This window comes from Lipotes vexillifer, unplaced genomic scaffold (genome assembly GCF_000442215.2).
Source record: "Lipotes vexillifer unplaced genomic scaffold, Lipotes_vexillifer_v1.1 scaffold496, whole genome shotgun sequence".
Lineage (NCBI taxonomy): Eukaryota > Metazoa > Chordata > Mammalia > Artiodactyla > Lipotidae > Lipotes > Lipotes vexillifer.
In genome coordinates this window covers 1,561,733-1,568,244 of record NW_006786690.1, presented here as the reverse complement: position 1 = coordinate 1,568,244, position 6,512 = coordinate 1,561,733, and positions in this window count along the sequence as shown.

Here is a 6,512-nt window from a genome sequence, read left to right as displayed (position 1 = left end):
CAAGCGGGCGGGACGCCCGTGTCCGCCACTGAGCAGACAGACAGCCCTAGAGGCTCCGGGAAGTCGCTGCAGCCTCCGCCGGCCGCAGCTCCGGGTGGCTAGTAGGGACTAAGGAGGGGCCTGCAGGGACTAAGGAGAGGGGGACGAATAAAGGCCTGACTAAGGAGGGGCCTGGAGGGCGGCGGTGCTGGGGATTGGCCTACCCCGCCGGGGTAGAGAAAAAAAGAGGGAAGGAAAGGAGAGAGGAAGGAAGGAAGGAAAGAAAAAGAAAAAAGGGAGGGAGGGAGAGAGAGAGGGAAGGAAAGAGGGAAATAGGGAAGGAAGGAAGGAAGGAAGGGAGAGACGCAGGGAGGGAGGAAGAAAGAGGACGGGGGCAAAACTGTCTTCCTCCTAGTACTGATGTGAGGATGAAATGAAATAATGCATGCAAATTTTCATTATGAGACCCAGCATCTACACCCACAGGACAAGCGAAAAATGGGAAATCAGTGTTTGCCGGGGCTCCTAGCAGTGGGTGACGCTGCCTCTCCCCACAGCTGCCCAGTCAGCAACAGGCTGCTCGGGGGGCCTGCGGGCCAACGGGGCCTCCCTGGAGGTGACGCTGGCCTTCAACCTGTTCCGCTTCTCGATTAGCAATACGCTCTACCTGCAGAGCCAAGTGACCCTGTGTGACAAGCGGGCGGGACGCCCGTGTCCGCCACTGAGCAGACAGACAGCCCTAGAGGCTCCGGGAAGTCGCTGCAGCCTCCGCCGGCCGCAGCTCCGGGTGGCTAGTAGGGACTAAGGAGGGGCCTGCAGGGACTAAGGAGAGGGGGACGAATAAAGGCCTGACTAAGGAGGGGCCTGGAGGGCGGCGGTGCTGGGGATTGGCCTACCCCGCCGGGGGCGGGGCTGAAGGCGGGGCCGAGGGCGAGGGGGCCTGTGGATTGACATAAAGGGCAAGATTTTGGAGAACTCACTGAGGCTACCTGGGGGTCTCGGACAAAAGCCCGCCCAGGCTGGGGCAGGAAGAGACCTCGCTACCCTTCTGTTGTGTCCCTGCAGACCTGTAGTCAGAAGAGTCCGCCTGGGAGGCATCGAGCCTGGGAGATCTCAGCTCGGGAGGGTCTGGAGAGCGGCGCTGGCTGGATGGTGGTCGGGCCCATTAGATCAAGTGGTAACTGGGTCATATGGGGGGCCTCCTTGACTCCTCTTCCAGATTTTCCCACTGACCTGCTCTGAGACCCCGACGCTTCACTGAGCCTCCTTCTACCTGTGTGTCCTCAGACCCCTCCCTCAATTCTAGTCCATGTCCTCCCCAAGCCCATATCCTCCTCGGCTCCTCCTTTGCTCTGGAGAGGCCTCCTCCCCTCTCCAGGGAACCCCGTCCCGGTTCCATTCTCACTCATTAAGCTTCTCTCCTCCCATTCTCATCTTTCCTGCCACACCAGACCAATCTTCTACCAGTCTGTTTGTCCCTTGTGCCAGTATGCTTTTTGTAAACCCTTCTTGCTGGTCTGAAACCATCTCTCCTTTCTCTCTATTCCCTGACAACCTTCCAAAGCTCTGACCTTTGCGGGAAAGCCTATCTTCTTAGTAATTCCATTCTTTAGAGGCAGAAGGCTCATCATCACACCCTTCTGAGTCCCTGCTTCAACAAAGGGTTCTTCTTGCCCAATCTTTCAATGATGGGAGTGTGCTGACCTGGTATTATCAGGATGCCTCCTTAAGCTTAATCTTTCTTCCTTTGTGGTTTCAGAGCCCAATGCCTCCAGTAGCAGGAGTTTGGCAGGTTGGTACACAGCGATTGCTGTGATAAAGTTCTGATGACTGCGCCAGGGTCTGGGGGTGCACACTGGCTTCTGGAGGGTGCTGGTCTTGGATCTCATCCCTGCTTAACAGTATGTGACTTGGGAGAGGTCAGTTACCCAAAGTCTCAGCTTCCTCGGCTGTACATGTTAGAGTTGTCATTGTGAGGTTGTTGGTAGTCATAGTTAGACTTTTATCCCTCATCAGAACCTGAGGCTTTCCAGAAATGATTTAGGGTAGGGGTTGAAATTTCAAGATTCAGGGCCATGAAGTTAACAACTGAGAGGGGTTGAGTGGGGTCCACACTGAGATAGAGAGTTCATCTCTGGGTCTCCAACCACCTCCCCCCAGTCTAACAGAGGAACTGGCACATGGTGAGTCCCAGGAAGGCTTTGTTGAAAGAATGCATGAATGACTTACAAAACAATCCCCAAAGTGGAGTATCTAAGCCTAAAAAGTTTCCCAGGCTCTCAAAGCCACCTAATTCTGCTTTATAATCATTTCTTTCTTTCCTGCAGGATCCTGGATGACCATCTTTCTTCTGATGGCAATAGGCTGGATGCTAGGATAAAATCCTGCCCAGACCTCCCCCAACTCTAGTCCTTAGCCTTTAGTTTAGTCGCCTGAGGCAAGGGTAGGGTGGAGGAAGATTTAGGGAGAGGCAAGTAGTCTGTCCTCTTGTTAGGGACCAGAGAGGTTGAAGGTGAAGATGGAATCCATGTGTGACCCAGCTACTGTCTGGTTAGGAGTGGGACCACTGAGCCTTGGGCAGTGCTTCCTCATCCCACCTTCCCTTCCCATCTCTGGAACTCTTCCAATGGTGGGATTGGGCAGCTCAATATGATAAGGGGCAGGGCAGAGGGTATGGCCAATAAACAGCAGGGAACTTTCCTACTTTGTCTGACTCCTTTTCTGTGTTATCAGACCACAAAGCTTCACGGCTTTATGAGATATGGTGTGTGTGTGTGTGTGTGTGCATGCATGTGAGAAGTCGCTTTGTTCTCTATGGGTCTCAGTTCCCCCATTTGTAAAATGAAAGAATTTGACCTGATGATCTCTGCTTCAACATGGGGACTCCATGACTCTCATTTTAGGGTAAGTTGCTGGGCCTTGGCCAACTGGTTCCAAATCTCCTTTCTTCTGCAGAATGGGCAAGAGCTATTTAATTTCAGAATTAGGATTAAATGTGTCCGTATAATATTGTTCTGACCATTAATTATTTCCAACTTCATTAACTCCTGTTTCCTAATAAAGGGTGGATACAGGCAACAGTATGCTATCATTTATTCATTCAGAAACAGGTTGGAATCTACTATGTTAGGCCCTGGAGATTCAATATTACACAAGACACAGGCTTGGACCTTACAGAGAGGACAGTTGAGTTCAGGAAGCAGGTGGTGTGGACTGGGAAGCAGGACAGGCTTTAGAAGTTGACAGAGGTGGCACTTTCACAAAATCACAAGAAGGCCCTGTGCCTCTTTTTGTTGTTTCATTTTTGAAATACTACTTTTATTGATATCTATGATCACTTAGAAATTAATTTCTTGGGAAAATATGTTGTTCCAAGCAACAAAATAAATATTAAATTTAACAGTCTCAACATTTAATTTGTAAAATCTCTTCTTGTCATTTAATGGTTTAATAGCTCCAGAAAAAATTAAGTCAAATGATTAATCCATATTATTTTTTCATGTACATAAAAATCACACACTTATTAAATCAGTATAATTAATTACATTTCATTGGGAATTCATATTCACTTTATAAGTCTGGAGTAGAAACTGTTTAAATATCCCTCTTGACAAAGGCATTAACCCTTGCCTGTATTTAAAATAGATATTAAAGGATAAGGGAAAAATATCATTTACTATATTATGCTTAAATATCTCAAAAAGAAAATAGAATGAAACAAAATGAAGTTAACAAGGAAGCTATTGAACTTAAATTACATTTAGTTGACCATGTTAAAGAAGCCTCTGTGCTGTGTAACAATAGATGCTTATAAAATAATCCACCAGACAACACTTAATGCATGTGAAAGTAGCTCTAATTACATGATTACGAAGATGCAGTTAATTTTCTCACTTTCCTTGGTTAAATTAGGGTGGGACATAACTGGCCAACTCTAGTCTTTTTTCAGTCATGTCAGGTGATAGTTCCATTCATATATCTTACTGAAATATGCAAGTGGGTTTTTTTTTTGAATTTTATTTTATTTATTTTTTATACAGCAGGTTCTTGTTAGTTATCCGTTTTATACATGTTAGTGTGTATATGTCAATCCCAATCTTCCAATTCATCACTCCCCACCCCCCGCTGCCACTTTCCCCCCTTGGTGTCCATATGTTTGTTCTCTACATCTGTGTCTCTATTTCTGCCCTGCAAACTGGTTCATCTGTACCATTTTTCTAGGTTCCACATATATGTGTTAATATACGATATTTGTTTTTCTCTTTCTGACTTAGTTCACTCTGTATGACAGTCTCTAGATCCATCCATGTCTCTACAAATGACCCAATTTCATTCCTTTTTATGGCTGAGTAATATTCCATTGTATATATGTACCACATCTTTATCCATTTGTCTGTCGATGGGCATTTAGGTTGCTTTCATGACCTGGCTACTATAAATAGTGTGCAGCAAGTGTTTTAAAATAATAAAGTAACTGAAGATTTACTATGTCATAACTAAAAATTGTGAATGTTCTCTGAAATTAGTGCCAAAATTTTTTGTTAAAATATAAATGAGGAGGGCTTCCCTGGTGGCGCAGTGCTTGAGAGTCCGCCTGCCGATGCAGGAGACGCGGGTTCGTGCCCCGTTTCGGGAAGATTCCACATGCCGCGGAGCGGCTGGGCCCGTGAGCCATGGCCACTGAGCCTGCGCGTCCGGAGCCTGTGCTCCGCAAATGGGAGAGGCCACAACAGTGAGAGGCCCGCATAAAGCAAGAAAAAAATAAATAAATAAATGAGGAGTCATTCACATTTGAAAATTGGTATTATAATAACGGAGTTACTTTTTTTGTGTGTGTGGTACACGGGCCTCTCACCGTTGCGGCCTCGCATTGCGGAGCACAGGCTCCGGACGCACAGGCTCAACAGCCATGGCTCACGGGCCTAGCCGCTCCGCGGCATGTGGGATCTTCCCGGACCAGGGCATGAACCTGTGTCCCCTGCATCGGCAGGCAGACTCTCCACCACTGTGCCACCAGGGAAGCCCTGGAGTTACTTTTAAAATATAGATACCCATTGGAGAAAACTGTACACATGTACTATATGCCAATTGTAAATTTAAATCTCAGCAGTTCCACTGTTCCCAGTCTGGTTTCTCTTCCATTCTCCTCATCAGCTTTTCAAATCTTCCCCATTCTTCTCAGCCCTCTACATGCCCTGTTCCCTCCCTCCTTACAGTTGCTTTTCACCAAAGAAATAGAAGCCATCAAGTGGGTGTTCCCACTACCCACCAGTCCACAAATTTACTCATTTACACACCTATCCTTACCATTTACATTTTAATAAAAGACTTCTGGTCTTAATTTCAGAGAATACTCCCTAAATTCATCTATCATATCATACCCAGATTCATTATCAATTAAATCTTATTTTCTGCCATCTATATTCTTACCTTAAAACACTATAAGAGAGGGCAAGTGATAGAAACCCAGAGCCCTTCCTTTAGAGTGAATTTGGTCCGGTAATTAACTCTTTATGTCTGGTTCTTCAAAGTTAAGAAATCACACAACTTTTATTTTTCTTTTGTTTTGTTATAATTGGCATACAGCACTGTATAAGCTTAAAGTGTACAGCATAATGACTTGACTTATACATCATGAAATGATTATCACAGTAAGTTTAGTGAACATCCATAATCTCATACAGATGCAAAAGTAAAGAAATAAAAAAGAATACTTTTTCCTTGTGATGAGAACTCAGGATTTACTCTTTCATATATAAAATACAGCACCGTTAATTATATTTATCATGTTGTATCACACAACTTTTTAATGCCTCTCCCTCCCAAGTCGAGTTTCCAGATACCTGGAATTTTACTCTACTTTGGCTGATGTCTTTGTTCCTCCTTTTAAACAATTTCAGTCTGATTTTTCAAGTATGTATTAATGCAAATAAACTTAGTTCCTCTTCCTAGGGACCGAGTTTGAGTAGGGAGGCAAGATTGATCCCTTACCCTTCAACCTGTGTCCTGATCACAGATTGACTACTGACTCTAATCCAGACCAAGCCCTGACCCTGATAAGACAGTGACTCTGGCCACACCCTAACTCCTGGTCACAACGTCACCCCCTGCTTCAAGTGGGAGTACTATAGATGGTGAGGAATGGGAGGAGGGTGGGCAGGTTAGGTGGGATCCCGGAATGAGTTGCGCTGGCTGCCAGCTTCTCGATCTGCACAGGCCAAGCAGGCCACTTCAGGCCGAGGTGAACAGGGCTCCGCCCAGAGGCGAGACCCGCCAAGGCGTAGAGGCAATGGCAGAGAGCGGCGGCGGGCTCATGCGCAGAGAGATCCGTCGGTTCTCTGCGCCGAGGGCGGCGTGCAGGGGCGGGACACCCGCGCGGCCCGACTTCTGATTGGTCGTAGGAGGGCAGAAAGGGGCGGGACCGGGGCGGTGCGCGCTCTGAGGCGCGCGGCCTGGCGGGTGTGTAACGGCCGTTAGGCGAGCTGAGTCGCTGAACAGCCGTCCGCAGCCGACGTGGTCGCAGTGCTTGGTGT